At 43.3% G+C, this 19,950-nt stretch overlaps 1 long non-coding RNA gene across 1 annotated transcript in view; it reads right to left on the bottom strand.

The window, feature by feature from the left end:
- Positions 1–18,587, bottom strand: part of LOC122527026 — a 20,324-nt gene extending 1,737 nt beyond the window's left edge. The window contains exons 1-2 of the long non-coding RNA XR_006306265.1: positions 18,577–18,587; positions 15,640–15,647 (exon numbers count right to left, since the gene is read on the bottom strand). This is a non-coding gene — a long non-coding RNA (uncharacterized LOC122527026). The remainder of the gene's footprint in view (positions 1–15,639; positions 15,648–18,576) is intronic.
- Between the last annotated feature and the right edge of the window lie 1,363 nt (positions 18,588–19,950).

Here is a 19,950-nt window from a genome sequence, read left to right as displayed (position 1 = left end):
AGCTGGTCATTTCAAGCAGGATCTTTTGTAAAAGTAATTAAAACAGAAAATTCATTGTATCTCATAAACGAAGACAGATAGAGCATATATTTATATGACTTTTTTTCATTATTTTTAGACGTACAATCAGCTCCCGAAGTGGGTCCCACAAGTTACGAAACACTCTGTATAACACACTCTGCGATTGTACTTCGTAAATTTATCTCATAAACGTACATACATATATATGTATCTCATATAATTCGTATCCTTTTTTTTTTTTTTTTTTTTTTTTTTTGTTTTGGTTGCGAGATTTCTGTGATGCCGGGGCAGGGATGAGGGGGGGAAGGAACCGAGGGCAAAAAGCGATCGTAAATTTCCCGTCCGATGCTTGGTAGGAAGTAACACGAGCGCTCGGCTCGAACGTGTCGTAATTAATTGTACGTTCTTTCGACTGTTAATCCCTGGAAACGGCTGTCTTAATGAAGGTAATATTTCACCGCTTAGCAAATAACAACGTTCGTTCTTCTCGGCGAGCGTATTCCTGTAATGACAGCCGATGCTCTAACACGCCATTACCCTATATAGTATAATCACGGTAACATACCCTAAACAAAAAAATCTCGTTCTCACGTAAAGTAAGACAAGGCGACACAAATTGAACGGGTTGCGCCACTTCCGGATGATTTCAACAAAAAAAGTCACTGTAGTAAATGTTCGTGTTAATAATTTTCCATTACCAAGCGAAAAGAATCAAATTCAAGTCATTAACGTGACTTTACAATTGCTTGAAAGATACTAAAAATTAATACTGATTTCTCTTTGTACAGAAATATAATTCTACAAGTCTGTTTGTTTTGATCACTTTCATTTAAATTGCGATGATTTCAATAAACCAACAAGAAAATCACTACGAATCAATATAAATTTGCAATCAGTTAATACTCGCGTTGACAAACTTTTCCATTACGTAATGAAGAGTCATTTTTTTAACACTCTTTTAATGCTAGAACTAAACCTGTCGATGTAACTGGATTTCAGAGTTTCTTCTTTCACAATTGCTCAAAAGATAACGAGTACATACAAGTTTGTCAAAATGAATATTCATTATTCTCGTTACACAGAAACACAATTGCATAAATCTGTTTATTTCAACCACTTTCACTTCCGTTGTAACGTATGTGATTTAGAACAGAATATTTCGATACTTTTAATTGAAGGCCGGTTGTTCGGACTTTAATTAAACAAGAAATATGCACAAAGTGAAGCTGCAAATCTTTCCATTTTCAATCTTCTCAACCCGATCTCCAACGATCGACCGAGGGAATTTGTTCGAATCATTGTTCGCCTAATTTCAAAAAGTCGGACAGGCCTTTCTCTCTCGTACGAGCCGAAGCTTACGTCAAATATTATCTTCGATATTTATTATCGTTCTAGCGGAAGCGCGTCGATTTTTCATCCATACGGCTTTTATATAGTAAACCGTAGGCGACAGAGCAACGCAACAAGACACAGGCCCCGTTTATACTATAGGACCTGTAACGGCAAGATAATGTTCGATCGGGACTTTATGGACACGAAAGGTCCGCCGTTGATTTTATTACCGATGAAACGGCGCGTTTCGATATTAACTGCTAACGCGGTCCCCGGGCCGGCGTTGGAATTTCTGTCGGCAATTTAGTCGAAATTCCGGACATCTGGCTAATAATGGTCGATAACAAACACGACATTATTGGCTCACCTTTGACGGCGTTAAGCTTTGTGTTCCCGTATTTCGACCGCGAACCACGACGGCATATTAAGCGGCTCTTCGCCGCCGTCCCTCTCCGCGCGCGTCCAACGAGAGACTCGCTTCAACTTCGATTTCAGTCACGCCTTTTCGGATTTTACACCTTTTTCCCCTTTCCTTTCTTCGCCAACAGAGTCCAACGACACCAGTTTTTAACTTTGGCTTAGCTCACGACGCAAGCTACCTATCGATCGTCGTGTTTTAAATAGTTTCTCGCGAGATTTCGCCAACTTTCTGTCTCACTTTTGTTTAATAATCGGGAGCCAATATTTCCGCCATCTCGTTTTCGAACGAATTCTCGTAGCAGACAATGTATACGTGAGTTATTTAAGAGGGTTGAAGCATGCTCGTCCAACTCAGAAAATCGTGACCTTCTATCTACGTGCGAAAATCAGAGAACGAAGCTCAGGTGTGTACTGGTTCTCGATTACTCTCGCCTGGCTACGAAATTCTTTCTCGATGATTTCTTCACGGGCTAATTGAAACGTTCGGCGATAGACGGGACTAATTGACGCGTTCGTATCCGCGGGTACGGCCACTCGCCGCCAGCCGCGTAATTGCATAAGCAGTTCCCGAGAGCGCGCGGTAGGTTGAGCAATAGCTGCGCGCGCGATCGGCGGCTGGAATATCGCGCGGCGCAATCGGCAACGTATGAGAAAACACGGGGAAGAAGGCGAGGGAGGTCGTCGTTGCGGCGTGCCGTATGGGGGAATCGATGCCGCGCGCCGGGGAAATCGCCAAGTGAACCGGCGAAGGAAAGATAACGAGGCGAGCGTCGCGCGCGGCTAATTGCCTCTCCTCGTTTCTCTCGTTGCTTCGTTTCCCCCGCTGACGTCGCTTCGAGCACCCTAACGACTTGTCCTCGTCGAGGTCGTGCACCAGCATCCCGATTTTTCGTCGAGCAACGGCGGGGAGGCGGAGTGAATCGAGAATCGTCTGTTTTGATACTGCCAGATCGAGGATTAGCTTGATTTTGGTGAATTACGGTGAAATTGTTGTTGAAATTGTGGTTGAAACACGTGCACGCAGAACGTTAGATTTTGGAGATAATTGAAAATCACGCTAAATCAACGAAATCGAGGATTTCTTAACCTCTTGCGCTGGAATGACGTGTGCGCCACGTCGAGAATTTTTTGTTCCAAAATTGTAATATTTTTCTCAGCTTCAAGGATATTTCAAGCAAAACAGAATAGGCAAAGCAAATAATAAATTTATTACTTCTCGATAATTTCTATCCAGCGATATCGTACCGACGAGCTCAAAACGAAAGCGACGAAATTATTGTACACGGTTTTTGGTCACTCGTTACGGTCCGCAATCAGTTGCCAGCGCAAGTGATTAAAGATCGTTTCTGCCGGTATCAATCGTTGAATCAAGTTGGCGCCACACGTTCGAAGCGATTCCGCTGCAACGAAATGACAATCGGAGGAAAATCGCCGCGAAATTTTAATTTCTGGTAAAATAACCACGGTTATCCCCCCAGCTGAGTTCTCAATGTCGTTGAATCATAAATCTCGTACGTACAAAGAAATAGAGAGCAAGCGGCACGAAATGGGTCCCGAAAGAGAAAGAGAACGCGGGGTTTTCGCCGTTTCCTTCGCCAAGGATTAACCGACCATGCATACGTAGGTAGGTACGCGGGGATATGAGTATCGACGTTATCGAGTGGCCACGTCAAAGGAAAGACCCGAGCAGAGCAGAGGAGAGCAGCAGCGCCGGGACACAAATACGTTTCGAGGCACGAGGATCGCGGCGGCATTTATTATTCAGCTGCTGGAAAGGGTCCGCCCTGGCGCGCGTGTGTGCAGTTCGATCGTGGGTAAACGTCCCCGGGACCGTAATGTGGGCTTTACTTTAACGATTAGGTTTTCCGCGAGCATGCAAAAGCACCGGCCTGTGCACACTCGTCGCCATCGTCGTCGTCGTCATCGTCGTCGTCGTCGTCGTCGTCGTCGTCATCGTTGTCGTCGTTGTCGACGTCGTGGTTCGTCGTCGCGCGACAGGACGGCTCGCTCGGAATTGATTCTGGGAATAATCAATGCGGCGGCTAACGTCGTTCCCGTGTACGCGCTCGAATAAAGCCCCCGCGACGAGACTTGTGTTTGCTTCCTTCCCTCTGCGTCGCAAGCTGCTTGCCTGGAATTTTTTTTTTACGCTGATCAAGCTTCGTCCGGCGGGTGAACGTTTCGGAAAGGGTACGACGAGGAGATGGAGCGAATTTACGGCGGATCTTAATTTCCTTTGTTTTTTAACGGACTGTCAGAAGGGACCGAGACTCGATCGGAGTGGTTTAAACTCGACTCGAGTGTAACACATTGTTGATCGAACGGTGTTTTTTTTTTTTTTGAAAGTGGAGAAGTGAAATTGGAACGTGAATTTTTTTCAATTTTCTTTGTTTCTAATTGACTGTTAGAGGATTGAGCGAGTTAAATTTGATTTCAGCTTAACAGGTCGATTATCAAACTTCGCGCGAAAGATGGTTTCCGGAAGGGAACGATGAAATTATGGTACAGTCGGTGAATTTTAATTTTTCTCCGTCCTCAGTTTGATCGTTAAAAGGGGCAGGCTTGATCAATTCATTTCGACACCAAGCTTTAACACCAAGCGAACATCCGTCAGGTCGCAATTAGTATCGTTGAATCACAGTTGACATGCAACAGTTCGATTAAACGTTTAAATTGGAGGCTACGTAATTTTAGAATACACAATAGCGAGCATCTAATTTCAATTTTATCTAACGCGATAAACGTCATTAACACAGGGAATGTATATTAATTTCAACGGTAGCGTTCCAAAATTAAATGATCAAATTCAATTATCATCGGTTATTATTGCCAGCGATGCCAATTGCGATGCTAATTTCCTCACAAGAAATTAACGTTGGCACGCGTTTGAAATAAATTCCTATTAATTTATACGCGATGTCCAAGCGCCAGCAAATTATTTCGATTTCACCTTAGGTCATCGAGCGAGTCGATCGGATCTTTAGAATCTTGCGTTAATTCTTTTAATCGATAACCAATGGCACGCGACAACATCGAGCTATCGAGTTTGAGCTATCGTAGCAATGTTAAACGTAAGCTCTTCTTTTTTTTTTTTTTTTAACAAATTGCAGTCGGTGCAAGCAATTTTCCAAGCGAGATCGGTGTCTTCAGATAACCGATGCCTCCGATGCGAACGGGTCCCTTTTTTACTGGAAACGTTCGTTGCCATTGTTTCGCGTGGGCGGGACAAATGCGTGAATTGTCATAGAGCAACGGCTATTGAATATTTAATGAACATCGATGGCATCGTTTTGTCAACACGCGATCCTGAACGCGGCGCGTATCGATCGCGTGGGAAAACGTTTCATTCGGCCGCGGATACCAGTCGTCGGTTCTGCGGCGCACCATCAGCCGGAAGAATACTCGCCTCTTCTCCTTTTAACCTTCCTCTCCCCCCCCCTCCCCCCTCCACTGCTCGGACGAATGTTCCCGCCGGAATAAATTTGAATATCAAGCTTAATCTCGAGTTAAATCTCCGAACAACAGAAATTTCGAGCTGAGTGTCCGTTGACGACGAAGCCCGAAAGAATACTCGAAGAATATCTAACGAGTGGACGTGTTTCGAAACCTTGAGACCATCCCGGGTTGAAGTTCATTCAGATTGTCGTATTGTAGAGGAATCAACTGAAATTTTCATTGGTGCACGTATCTTTATACAATTTCACTTTTTTATTCGTACGATCGTATTAATCGCAATAAGTGCTAAGCCCTTTGGTTGTTTATGTAATTTCTGCTAATACAAGTCCGAATGAATAGTAAAGGTAATCTTGCTTCACCTGCTAAGCGTTATAACGAGTTTGCTTTGATATATTTGCATATAGTGTACGTTCTGTGTATGTTTACATCTTTAAATTTCATTGCATAGATATTCGCAGTTTGATGACTGGCGTTTAATATTTCGGAAAAACTAAACGATTAACCCTCGATACATAAATACACCTCTGCTTAGAAATCTTCGGACAAATACTACATTTATATAATAAAAATAGTACAATAAATACAATATTTACAATATAACATATACGCAATTGTATAATTTACAATATTTATAGTATGACATATACTACATTTGTACAAATAGTACAATAAATGCAATATTTACAATATAACATATATACACAATATACAACATAAATTGTATTTACAATAAATATAAAACATACTTTGTAAAGACTGTTAATACATTAATACATTGTATTATAATACATACAACATAATTAAATATAATAAATGGATAACATACTCTGCTAATATATCTTGTATATTCTGTTCTTATATTATTATATATTGCATATGTATTGTATCAATCGATAAGTATCGAATCGAATATTACAAACAAGTGTCATAAGATTTTTGAGCAGCGGTATATACGTACGTACATATATCGAAAGATTTCAGTCCGAGCGATTTCTTTCAGTCGCGAGTTACACTGTTGCATAAAGACGAGGCCACAAAACGAAAAGCCTCTGCGACTACAGTGTGTCCAACAGGCGAAACTACTAAAGTCTCACTTCACACCGCCATTTCACGTGTCATGCCCTTCCTTTGAACAGCGATCATAAACTATTCGCAACCTCTTCGAAAACTGGGCGCAGAGAACGTCCAAATATACGCCAAAGAATCCGATGCCGATCTCTCGCGATTACGCGCGGGAACAGGGATCAAAGATGAAACGGGCAGACGTGGAGAGTGCGGTCGGCCACTGCACGGCGATTACTGAAATATTAAGAACACGATGCTCCACGGTTCTATTATTAACCTCAAAGGCAGCCTGTCAACGCAAAACCGCGCGTAAGCGTCCGTTTCATTCGTTCGTTGGTGACAAACGCGACGCTTTGCCGTGGGAAGCTCGCGAAACGCGGAATCGTCCACGTTGGCCACTCTCTCTCTCACTCTTTCTATTTCACCTCTCTCCCTGCTGCGGTTGTGGCATCTCGGTATACCGATACGTTAACTGAAACGCGATTTAAGCCGAACGCAAACGAGTCGCCGCGACATTATTGAGATTTCGCAGCTGTAACGGGCCGCCCGTATTCGGTGGTTACTTTGATGTAACACATGTATGTCGCGCGAATTGTGAAAAGGAATTGTTTATATCCTCTGTGGCTGTACCATCTGGCACGTTGAATATATGTAAATAACAAACGAGATGTTCCAACCATTCTCTCGTAGACGGCTGTAACAAGCAGCAACGATAATTCAATGATATTTAATAATGTTTGACCCTTTATCGTCAAACATTTTTCACGCATCACCTGGCCAGCAGTTTATTTACGAAGCATCGAAACGAAACGGCATAGAATTGGAAATGATCGTTCGAATGGCGAAATTTTGCCGATTGTACCTTTCGTTTAAATTTGAGACGTCAACGTGCATCGCGTGTTTGCTAGGACAAGTATAACACACAAATTCTGAAAAAATAATATAGATATACAAGAGATATTAAAGTATACTGTATAACTATATAAAGTGAAGTTCGTTTTCATTGTAAAGAAAGTACAATCAGTTAAAATTGCTGTTAATTAGTTAGATAGTAGATAGACGCGAGATGAAGCGTGAGAGAAGCGAGATTCTTCGCAATGAAAGATACGAGAACAGCGTAGGCCAGTTAGAAGCGAGAGACGTTCAGTACGAGGCCCCGGTTATCGGCGGAGGGATCTGAGACGAAACCGAATTTATGCATCGGTGCCTCGGAAGAATATCCACGCCGACAAAAATATTCCCCGAGTCACGAAATAGCAGAGGTGAAGCCGGAGAACCGGTTTTCGAGAAAGGGAAACGATACGCACCTCCCGTTAAGGGGTTAATACTACTACAGTCCGAAAATGTTGTGGAATTCGCGTGGTGGAGATAATCACGAACGAATATCTCGATTGTGTCGATAATTTCACTCTTAATTTCGCAAAAGGAAAAAGAAGAGCGTCCAAGGTAGACACAGATAGGAAAGATATACATACATGCCGAATCTGAGTATATCTAACCTGGATTCTCTGTTCTAAGTTGAGTGGCTATAGCGCGTGGTGATCGAATTCAATGCCCCGCCAGCTTACCCCGCTATCTCGAGTTCCAGCCAAATAGTTAGAAAATTCTAATTAAACTGATTGGCAAAGTTTTAACAAGGTATCACCGTGATGAAAGTACGAACATTTTAAGCTGCGAGTAGATACGTCAAACTGACTGAACTGGCAATTCGCCTATTTATACGCTACAACTGTGTTTCAAAATAGGCGCACCGGTCTGGTGAAAGAAGAAAAAGAAAAAAAAAAAAAAAGAAAAGAAAAAAAAAGAAGGAAAAAGCAAACTGTAGGCTTGGCGAGACGATGATGAGGCCTATTGACCGACGCACCGCGACAACCTGTGCGTTTCTCCTGTGTGATTGCCCGAAAATTAAAGCTTCTCGTACAACTAATGATAACGAAGCCTATTGACAACGTGTTTTGCGATTATCACTTATTCAAGTCCCTTGTGTCGGTGCTCGCGTGGAGTAGCAGAATTGCAGTGGAAGCGGTCGTCGAAGCAATAACCGCGAATCTAGGGGCTGGAAGAAAGAAAAGAAAAGAAAAGAAGAAAAAAAAAAAACAAAAAGGGAAGAGCAAACAGACGGCGTGGCAAGGGTGCAGGAACAATCGGTTTACCGATCGTTCGACGAGGATCCCTGTTTTCTAATATTCCTTCGGGCTCGTAACAGGCTTTCGATGTGATTGCCTGTTGCCCACTCTCTCGCCAGCAACGACGTCGCAATGATGGATCGACGAAGGTTAATTAGTTATCGGGCGTTTCGCCCGGTACATCCGCCGCAGTTTCCTGCATGCGATTAATTAGATTTTCGCGATTTTCGAGGCGCGACCGCGCAGAACGAGCCGCAGGGACGTTGCCCGAACGTCTTCAAACGTAACGAAGAATAATAATTCTTCTTAAGAAAACAACCAAGCGTCCAGGAGGGTGTAATTAAAAGTTGAAACAAGGGATAAAGTTTAATTCCACGGCTTGCTCTCTCGTTGCTTCAATTATCCTTAAGAAATTAAGAAATCTCGTTGAAAGATTCTCAACCTGATGATCTATCGGGAACTCTCTTCGAACGATCGCTTTGCTCCATGATTTGCAAGATTATGGGTAGAAAAGATTGTTGAAGAAAATTGAGACGCGTGTTAAAAAGAGGAATTTAACGATAATTACAAAAATTATATTCAACTATTATTACCTACAATCTATTTTTATCCAATGTTACGTGTTTAGTAAAAACGTTCAAATAGTCTCTCTCCATTTCTGAGGAACTTAATATCGCTTGATATCACTTTTAAATGTAATACACGTGTTAATTATTCAACGAATTTGCAAGGGAAACAATCGCAAAAACTTCAAAGCAGAATAACACGTAGCGAAGCATTGGTATTATCTTTAATTACTCGGCAAACGTGTAAGAAAACACTGAATATCGTGTGTTTAATAAATGTCTCTAAATAATTCCTCTTTCTGAGAAATTTAATATAATTTAATGTTAATGTAATGCTGTGTGATACACGTGTTAATTACTCAATCAATTTGTGAAAAAAATGACTCTAGTAAAAACTTGAAAACAGAGTAACATGTAGCAAACGTTGGTATTATATTTTTTAGTTACTCAGCAAACGTGTAAGAAGACACGGAATATTATATACTTAGTAAAAGTGTTTAATAAATGTCTCCAAATAATTTGTCCCTCTTTCTGAAAAATTTAATGTCATATAAATTGTTATACAATAGTTTAATGTCATCTTTGTTGTATGATACACGTGTCAATCAATTTGCGAAGAAAATGACTCTAGTAAAAACAGAATAACATGTAGGTTGGCACTATATTTTTTAGTTACTCAGCAAACGTGTAAAAAGACACGGAATATTATGTACTTAGTAAAAGTCCAAAATGGTTTGTCCCTTTTTCTGAAAAAAACTTGATATGATTTAACGTCATCCTTGAAATATAACACACGTGTTAATTACTCGGTCAATTTGCAAGGAAAGTGAGCCGAGCGGAGCAAAAACGTCAGAAACAGCACAAATACGTAGCAAATATCGATATTACCTACAATTCTCCAGCAAACGTGTAGGAAGACACGGTTCGCCAGTGTGTGCACGCGGCAGGCGTTCAAGCGAACCCTTCTAGCAAACCTTCCAGGTCATACGAGGCGCTGTCCAAATATCATTACCCAGCCGGATGGCGAATCAAACGCGATATTTGAGTCGTTCGCCGGCCGAATATTCCCGGAACGGGTCGCCAATGGCTTTCACGTTTGCACAGATACGCGGTAACAAACGTCTAGGTTTGAGACACACGCTCCGGAACCGATTGACACTGGGCTCTCTCTCCTCTCCTCTGTGGATCGCCTCGTCGATCTTTGCTGACTTTCTTTGAGCTGTGTTTGCGTTACGTTTCGTTCATCCTGGTACCGTCACGCCGCGAGAGAGAGAGAGAGAGAGAGAGAGAGAGAACGTTTCGTCGGACGGAGATTCGGTGAACCGGTGATTTTAATTAATTTTGTTACACAAATGATGAAAGATTTATCTCGTATTATTGGAGAACGATTGGTTCCTTTGCTGAGAGATCGAAAGATCACCGGAGGTGATACTGATCTCGATCTTTCATAATTCTTTTTCCAGTTAATTCGTATTGATTAAACGATCTGTCATTTATAAAAGGTGAAATATTTTCTCTTTATTTTCCGGTGAGGCATTTTTTTGCGAGATTCTGTGTTTCACTTTTAAAATTGTCTGACTAATTAGTATTTACTAGTAAAACATCTCTTTCGAATCCTTCAAAACACATCATTCAGAAATCTCGTTACTCGAACGACCAACAAAATTGTTTCTCAAACACGTTCAAATTTCCCAATCCTATTCCCCCGATACATCGATGTATCCCGCTATTTCTCGAGAAACTCTTCGCTCGTGGTTCGCCACGCGGGAAATACCTTTTCGCCAAATGAGAGATCATTTCCAGTTAGGCTGTCGGCTTAAGGGGTGGAATAAGAAAGGACGGGGGACAGAGGGAAGTGACAAAGAGGAGGAAGAGAGAAGGAGAGAATGGAGGTGCGCGCGTGCCGCAAATAAGCGTCGATAAATCCGAGACGTAATACGAGCGAGTCGGCCGCGGGGCAACTTAATCCAGGGCCAAATTAAATCGTGGCCTCGACAAATCTGCGCTTTCCGAGTGATTTGTGGCTCCGTTTGATGCCGCCCCCATATCGGAAATAGCTCGAAACCGTCCGGTGTTGCCGCTCACACGAATCAACGTCGCTGCAATTTCTTCCTTGCGTTTCCCTTTTGCCCGTCGTTTCCCTTCCTTCCATCCTCGCCGTTTTCGTGAACGTAATGGACGTTCGTGAACCTGGCATGTTTCCTTGCGACCATCGTAGTTCAGTTCTCTTTTTCCACAATTTTGCTTTTTTTTTTTTTGTTTTCTGTTTTTTGCTTCGCTAGATATTTTACAGGCAAAGAGATCATTAGATCATTAAATGCTTGTTTAAAAATTTGAAATTTAACCCTCCGACTACTGAACCCCAGCGTCTTGTGTCGGGGTCATTTTGACCCACACGGATATCTCACTTGTTCATTGCCAACGAGCAATCTTCCTTTGTCTTCTTTTGCTCAATCTGCGCAAGACGTTCCTGACAGTATGTAATGACATAAATATATAATGATTATATATAACTTTATTAGTCATGTGACTATTATTTGTTCCTTATACTCCTACAAGTTCCTATGAGTCAGGTGTCTGTCACTGTGTTGGTACAATATCGGTGAGAACCTCGGTCTCGAGTGACCTCTGTACAGTATCGTTGAGCCGGATAACCTTAAATATGTATTGCGTCAAACAAATAGAAACAACGGAAAAGGTAATAAAAAGAACAAAAATAATAATAAAAGCAGTAAATTAATAATAAAAATAGTAAAGTATTAAAATAGTGCTAAACACAAATCTAAATAGTAAACACAAAAATAATATAAAATACTAAATACTAAATACAAAAATAGTATAAAATACTAAAAAAAATAATACAAACTACTAAATACTAAATACTAAAATACTAAAACAATGATAAAAGCACTAAAATATAAAATAAACTTTGAAATAAAAAATTGCTTCGATTTGCTGCACACGTCTCTCTTCCTCAGAACGTTACCACGAAACTGATTTTTTTCGTCTTTAGTCGTCGTCACTTCGGCAATTTGGCGAACACATGGCACACAGCCGCACGATGCGTTAGTGCGATCGCTAACACAAGCAACTTCCAGCACAGGTGATCAAACTGTGACCGACACAGCAGGAGGGTTGAAATGATTTTAATCTCAATCTCGACAGTTTTAAAAATTCCTGCTTCTTGGTTATTGAAGATCGCCTCTCCTATTATTCAGAACATCAAACAGAAGATTCGAAAGTTCGAAGAGCTCTGCCAAAACATCAACCGATATGTTCATCGTCGATACGTGGACAAGAATCATCGCTTCACGAGACGCGACGATCAATCACTGTTAAGTTATCCAATAATCAATTACGTTGCAGCATATTCGCGCAAGCAATGAAAGAAGCAATGAACATGCGTCTGGCAACGATCGTGGAATTTCCATGGGGATCTTCGAACGTTCGCGCGGTTAGGCCGCGTGGGTCCGCGGCAGCGCACGCGGATCGATAGCCCTTAATGGCGGACAAATTGTGAACGTTGACAGGAAGATGGAAGACAGCCGTTTCGCGGTGAACTGAACTTCGCTAATTGCCAGGGATAATCGAAGTTAACGGTCCCGGCGAGCGATTTTAACGGTCGCGGCGCCGAAGGGATTCTTCGCGGTGAGATCATCGCGCAACTCTCGCTCCCGGAAACCGTCGTGACTTGTTCCAGTGGTATTCCACGTGCCACGCGCGTTTCAACAAGCCATTGTCCCCGGATAACTTTGAACAGGTATTCTTCTCGCAGGCTTTCCCGAATCCCGAGATCTGGGAACATCCTTTAGCCGTTGTTGATATCGGTAAATGAGCGAGTTCAATTACCGTCGTTGATTTCGTTGATCGTGTTTCTTTTAAATTCTCTAAATGATAAGAATTTTTTCTTTTTTTTTTTTTCTCTTGAGAAACAAAGAAGTTAGAAAGATATTTGAACTTGGGTTATCTCGTTATTGATACCTACCCGTTGTAGACACATCGTTAATTATGCGGGGAAGGGGGGAGGGCTTTTATGAGCGATTTGTTGGAAACGTTAATGTAAATGGAACAGTGCAAGATACCATAGAAACGGACGTAAAATTTGATGATGCCCACCGAATATTGTTCGCGGCGATCCACTATTTTGGCAATTAAAAGATAGTAAAACCGGGTTTACGCGTTTTGTCCCTGTACTTGAATTATGGCCGTTTTTATGCTTGCTCAGCTTGTACCCGTTTATCTTTATAGCTTCGCGTAAATATCCTTCTTTCATTCATCTACTACGTCTATTTTCTCTCTTCTTATAAAGAATTTAATTCAACATATCGTAAACGCAGTAATCTTGAGTTAACATCAACGTTTAATTATTTTCGTCGATTGAAACTGTTACTCTGTTATACCGTTTAAAATCCTTCGTCTATCGCATCACATCACTTATCCCCCGTGCGATCGCCATAATCAAAATCAAACGATCGACGAAACAAGGTACGAACGATTGGCGAGCGAAATAAATTTCCAATTAGCCTCCACTATTTCATTCGTGTCAATAAAAACACCAGTCTCGATAAATACACGCGGTCTAATGAAACGAGAAGCATGAAACTTGCATTGAATATCGGCGAACGTTCTAATACGTATTTTTATGGCCGATAGCGTACAAGAGAGGTAAAACGATCGGGCTTGACGATCGAGAACAGTCAGCGTCATCGGGCGAAGCACTCTCGTTTTCAACGAGACGTCGGCCTTCGCTCTCTCTTTATTTCGAGCCAGCCGTACGAAAAAAGGGAGGAAATATATTTGCGGTGTTCCTTTTCCCCGGGATCCGACGGGCAAGAATTAAAATTCATGGACGCGCAGCGGTGTGGCGGTCGGTAACAACCCCCGGAGTCGGGAAAAAGAAGAGGAGGGATCGAGTTGCTGGCAGGGGTTGAGGTAAAACTGGCTCGCTCTCTGGACAAGCTCTCTTCGACTCTCGTTCCTTTACTGTAGTCACGCTCTTTCCTCTCTTTCTCTCGATATACGAATAACCCAGGCTTTCTGTCCAACATATGCTGCTCGCGCGACACGTGGAAAATAAATCGCCCGAGTCTTTCAAAATGTCTCTTTAATACGAAAAGGAAAGAAAAGGAGGAGGAAGAAGGGGGAGAAAACAGCGAGGAGGCGCTGAGAAGTCGAAACGTTTTACCGCTCGCCGGATTTATCGCGATTAACCAGTCGTAAAAATTCAAGCCAACAGACTTAGTGTTTCAATAATCGCTGCTTTATGATCGTATATATACCCTCGTCGCTCCGTTCCGAGAGATTTAATTAAGTGCTCACTTTCTCACCGATGAATCCCCTGCTCGCCATGTCCTCTCGTTCGAGCCTAGAGTTTATATTTTCCGGGAAATGTCTCGGAATTTCAAACGAATCGCAGGAATTTCAGATCGCCAGATAGAGAGAGAGAGAGAAAGAGAGAAAGAGTGATTCGATTAAAGCGATTCGGGGCTCGCCGGAAGGAAAGTCTGAATTTTTCTTTCTGCCTGGGACACGGATCGTGTGGCCAGAGTGTACACACGCGTCGCGAACACGTCAAAGCTCGCGTCCTGGGTAAACCACCCCCGCGTTTACTCTTGCAGCGAGTCTGCGGACACTTTGGTATCGGTTGCTTGTAAAAATAGCGACGATTCGGGGAGAAGGAGGGGGTGGGGAGGGAGAGAAAAACTCGAATTAGCGCTCGTTCACCCCTAATCCACGCCACGATATATTCCTCCATGCTGCTGGCTGTTCCTATCCGCTTCCTTCTCTCCTTTTTTCCCCCACCCTTTCTCGCTGTTTCGTTAACGCACTTCCTCCTCCCCCGGCCCGTCGTGCAAATTCATGTTGATTTTTCTTTACGCCGAATGAATCGACACAGGGTCGTTATCCGCCGATTCCGCGAATTTCCACTTCCTTCTCGAGAGTTCGCCAGGGTTTCATACTGTCTGACGTTTTCCGTTGTTTTGGCAGACGGTGTTTGAAGTGGTTGCGAAGGGTGTGTCTGTTTCAACAGCAAAAGGGCAAACACGCTCCTTTTTCTTCCTTTTTTTTTTTTTTTTTTTTGTTTTTTCGAAAGCACAGGTCTAATTTAATTTGTATCGGAATTTTTTAATTCATCTGTGGTATTTGAGATCAGCCGATGCTGATTTGGCGTACGTTTGGCAAATGTTTCGTACGTGCAGGAACTGTGACCTTGACTAGAGGTTCAATTATTTGAAAGAGAAAAATTATTCAAACTTGCCATTCAGTAATTAACTACGATCCGTTCAATTTTCAGTGAATGAAAAATCTAGATGGCAGTGTACGTAGACACTTTCGAATAAACGAAGAAATTCCTCCACCGTGTTTTCCACAGTCGAAATACCGCAAAGTTTTTTAAATTTAATTACACGTCGATAAAAGTGACGTATAATCGTAAATTAAATTTTTTACCGAGGGTTTTAATGGAACAATAAATAAGCCAGATGCTTGAACGATTCCATTTAACCGATTCTCACTAACGAAATCTTTACAGCAACAACAAACCACAGGCACGCGAAATCGTGGACGCGAAAGTTTCTGGTTTAGCCATGAGAGTAATCGAGTTTCGGGGCTATACATGGTGTACCAATCTTTAAAATTCCCCCTCCCGTCACCCCTCCCCCTTAAAATTCCGCATAGAGAGGCAGCGAAAACACCTGCGGAGGCGACCGCCTGTCAGCGCTGCTGTTCGAACAGGACTATAATAATAATCGTATTTTGCGGCTACGAGCCGCATAGCAAATAGCACCGCGATGTGAATTTCTCTGGCAACCGGGGGAAGGTGTGGTTCGACATTCGGTTCGAAAGAGAGGGTGCACACGCGCGCATCAGTTCGCGTGACATTGTGCCCGCGACACGGTGTGCAGAGCACATTGCTGCAAGAGGGGGTGAAACGAGCGAGAGAACGTTGTGTAGGAAGAAAAGAGAAACACAGAGCGGAGGAAGATCGGCGAGAAGAGGGACGGGGAGCGGTGGGTCGGCGAACAGGTCAGTGTGTTCGGTCGAACTATGTTCGGGAACGGTTGTACCGTGTACCCAACCTAATAACCGCGATCAGCCGTCGCTTATGTGTACCTAATATATCAAATTATGGCGGCGTGCCTCGAATGACAAACCGCCGGGCGTTAGACGTAGAAAGAGGGTTCTTGGACGTTGCTCACGATCCTCGATGACGCCCTTTAAAATATAGCCTGCTCTGTTTCTCCCAGAGTATTTTTCGAAAATTTTGATCGCTACGGTGAAATTGAAGTGCACCCCTTTTTTGTGCAAATATTAGAGCACTGTTGTATCTAGACGTAGAAGGAAGATTCGTCTCTGGATTCTTGGATGTTACTTGTAATTCTTGAAAACGCCCTTTAACCTCTTACGTTGGAATGACATGCTACTCATACGTCGAGAATTTTTTCTCCCAAAATTGCAATATTTTCTCAGTTTTAGGTATACTTAATCATACCTCAGACAAAACAAATAATAATTTTATTATTTTTCAGTAATTATCCAGCAATATCATACCGACGAGTTCAAAAAAAAAAGCGACGAATTATTGTATACGGTTTGGTCACTCGTTATGGTCCGCAAATAGTTGCCAGTGCAAGTGGTTAAAATATAGCCTGCTGTTTCTCCTACAGTGTTTTTCGAAAATTTTGATCGACACGGTGAAATTGAAGTGCACCTCTTTTTGTGCAAATATTAGAGCACTGTTGTATCTAGACGTAGAAGGAAGATTCGTCTCTGGATTCTTGGATGTTACTTGTAATTCTTGAAAACGCCTTTTAAAATATAGCCTGCTGTTTCTTCTACAATATTTTTCGAAAATTTTGATCGATACGGTGAAATTGAAGTGCACCCATTTGTATGTAAATCTTCGTCGTCATTTGATTCTATATCAACGTTTTAGATGTTAGGTACTCTAGGCAAACTTCTTCGAGTTTTATGACAAACTTACTTAAAATTTGTTCGATGAGATTCACATTATATTTTCTTTATAAAATCGTATATATATATAAAAGAAAAAGGCGTTTCTACGATTAGTAATCAACAGAAACGCAACTTTCTCAATTAGGTGGTCGTTTGGGCGATTCGAGATGTGTTTCTTTCTCGTTGATTGGCTCACATCTGCGGGCTAATTGCCAGGTCGATACCCAACGTCAGTTTCGATTATTCGGAAGCCTCTTTCAATTACCAATTAATTCCTCTCGTCGTTTAATCATCTCTGAAATGAACGCCCAAAACGAGGTACGTTAAAAAAAGAAGAAAAAAAAAAAAAAAAAAACGAAAAAGAAAAGAAAAGCAACCGTAACGAAGGGTATTGTATCGAAACCTCTTTGTTGCCTGCAGTTGGATTATAATTATAGCTACGTTCTCGACCTCGAAGCGTGCACCGTTCGTCGAATCACAATCATCCGCGAAGTTTCGGCTCACGGCGATTAATTAATCGCTGCGATCGATCGCCGTCTCGGCCGCTCGTTTTCAGCTTCCTTACGGGGTCAGGGAATCTCGATTAAAAACGTATACGAGCGCGGGAATGCGCATGAATTATGTAAAAAAAAAATTGACGACGAGTCGCGAACGGAGCGGTGATGGGGGCAGGGTGAGTTGGATTAATTGGCAAATCCTTTCCAGCCACTTTCGTCCGCTCGCTAACGAGTTTCGACGCATCGAATGTTTTCGCCGCCTTTTTGCACGCGTGTCCTCGTGTCCCTTCGTTGTAATTACAAGCGAGGCATCTCGGCCGGTAAAATCGCGACTCGGAAAAATGCAAAACGAGCAGCCATTGAATCGTCACTTTTTAGCGCCGCGTCAATCGTGGTTGTCTATCGCCGAGTCGGTCGTTCTAAATATGGCGGGACCGACAAGAAAGAAACATCGCTCTGAATCCTGCGCCGGTGGCGCCCGAGGGAGAAAGAGAAAGGAGAGACAGCAGACTCTTTGCTAACGTTTGCGCGGCTCCGCGATGCATTTTAAAACACGGTCGGGAAGCCGTCCGCGCATAACTGGCCGCCGCAATGTCGCCTGTTTTCCCTTTCGCGGCGGAGAATACGCGGCAATTGAATTCCGCGCGACCCACTCTCTCTCCTTCTCTCTCTCTCTCTCTCTCTCTCTCTCTCTCTGCACGGTGACGCGCCACGTGGAGCCTAGACATTTCGCGATCGAATTTCAAAACTCGAATAAAATTTCAAATTATTTCCGCGCAACGCTACGCGGTGGACAGTGTCGCGAACGTTATACGTACGAAATCGTTTCGAAGTCAAACGGATCGCACCCGGGAACTAGGAATCGGAAGCACCGAAAAGCCACGCAGAGCAGAGAGAAAGCCACGCAGTTTCGTGTCATTATCCCGGCTGGTGGATAGGAGCTCGCACACCACCCGGTCGCCCGGTCAATTAAACACGAAAACGTGGCAGAGGGTCTCCCATGTATGCGTGCCCACCCTCTCCCACAGTGCTCAACCACACTGACCGTGTGTATTTCCGGCCGTTACTTCTCCCTTTATCCTTCGGGCTGGTCGATTTCAAAGCGATGGTGAGGGGGGAGGGGGAGGGCCCGACGACCTTGCACGACCGCTCCCGTTTTCGAGTGCGTATCGATGAGAGGAGCGCGTAATTGGACGCGGCGGATAATTGTTTTGCTGTCCAGCGTCTCGCGTTAGCCCCTACAGCCCTTTTAGACGGCGGGGACTCATTACCATTAAGTAGCGCGCGGTGGCACGCGGGACCGGCCTGTGGTCGTTGCCTGTTTTTGGGAGCTAGAAATCTATGGCGGTGAAGCCCTGACGAGGGTTCCGATCCCGACGATCATCGCTAATTGGCCCGATGCGTTTCTTTGTGCGCCGCGGTGCTATTCCCCGCGGATTCGCGCGATCGTCATCGGCGCACACGCGCGTAACGATCACCCCCGGCGTCGTGGAGCGTAGATTATTATGCGTCGTTTTGCAAACCGGCGCGCCCACCCGTGGTCTTTTGCGCCCCTGTTGGGGTTTCGAGTTTGGCAGTTTGCGGTGGGGACAACTTTTTTTTTTCGAAATTTTCCCGCTATTTTTACAGTCACTAGAGAGTTCAAACATACGTGGACACGCGTACGTTTGAGCCTGGTAAGAAATCCAACGACAGGGGAAGTCAGTTTCGTGTGCGTTTAATGATATCAGAATCGCCGAGATGAGTCCTTGTTAGAAGAGCTATTGATCAATGGGAAGATCATGTAAAGTGAATCGTAAATATAAAATCGTAAACTCCGAAAATTTTCAGGAATCCAGTCGTGTATTTCATAATTATATCTATTATTAAATTAATTTCTCTAACACACACTAATTTAATTATAATCTAGGAAAATCCCTCCATCAGTTAAGGATGAAAATTCTCAATTTTCCACTCTCGAACGTTCACTTAGAACGCAGACCATAGGACCAACTGATGTTTTTCGAAGCAGAAGCGCGCCACATATATTCAAACAACCCCCTCCGGGTCGACCACCGCCGTGAAAGGAAGGTTCGTTTCTTTGGATTCGACATTGACGACGGGGAATAATAATGGTCTCGCGGTGGTAACCGGATTTCGCGCGAGTATTCCACGTCTCGTCCGCGGCGATCCCTTTTAACGCGGAATCTGTCTCATTAACAATCTAATTAATAATCCAATTACGCGGTAAGATCCGGCTCCCTCCGGCATATTTTCACGGTAACGGGAAAACAATTCTGTCGGTCGTTTCCCTTCTGGCCCGGTACATACCTTTAGGTGGATAGAGAAATGGCGGTGTGTTAGAGGGGGAGGGAGGGAGGGAGGGGGGGTGACACGGGGGCGCTCCGGGTTGTTGCCTCATCCCCCTGGAATTTAATAAGCAATTACCAGGGATGAAACGAGACGCATCTGTGTACCTGTATAACGAGAGCCAGTGTGCGGAGAGAAGAGAGAAAGAGAGAGAGAGAGAGA

The sequence above is a fragment of the Frieseomelitta varia genome, unplaced genomic scaffold (assembly GCF_011392965.1).
Source record: "Frieseomelitta varia isolate USP_RPSP 00005682 unplaced genomic scaffold, Fvar_1.2 scaffold_207, whole genome shotgun sequence".
Lineage (NCBI taxonomy): Eukaryota > Metazoa > Arthropoda > Insecta > Hymenoptera > Apidae > Frieseomelitta > Frieseomelitta varia.
Note: the sequence above shows the minus strand (reverse complement) of the source record. Positions and strands in the feature narration are given on the sequence as shown.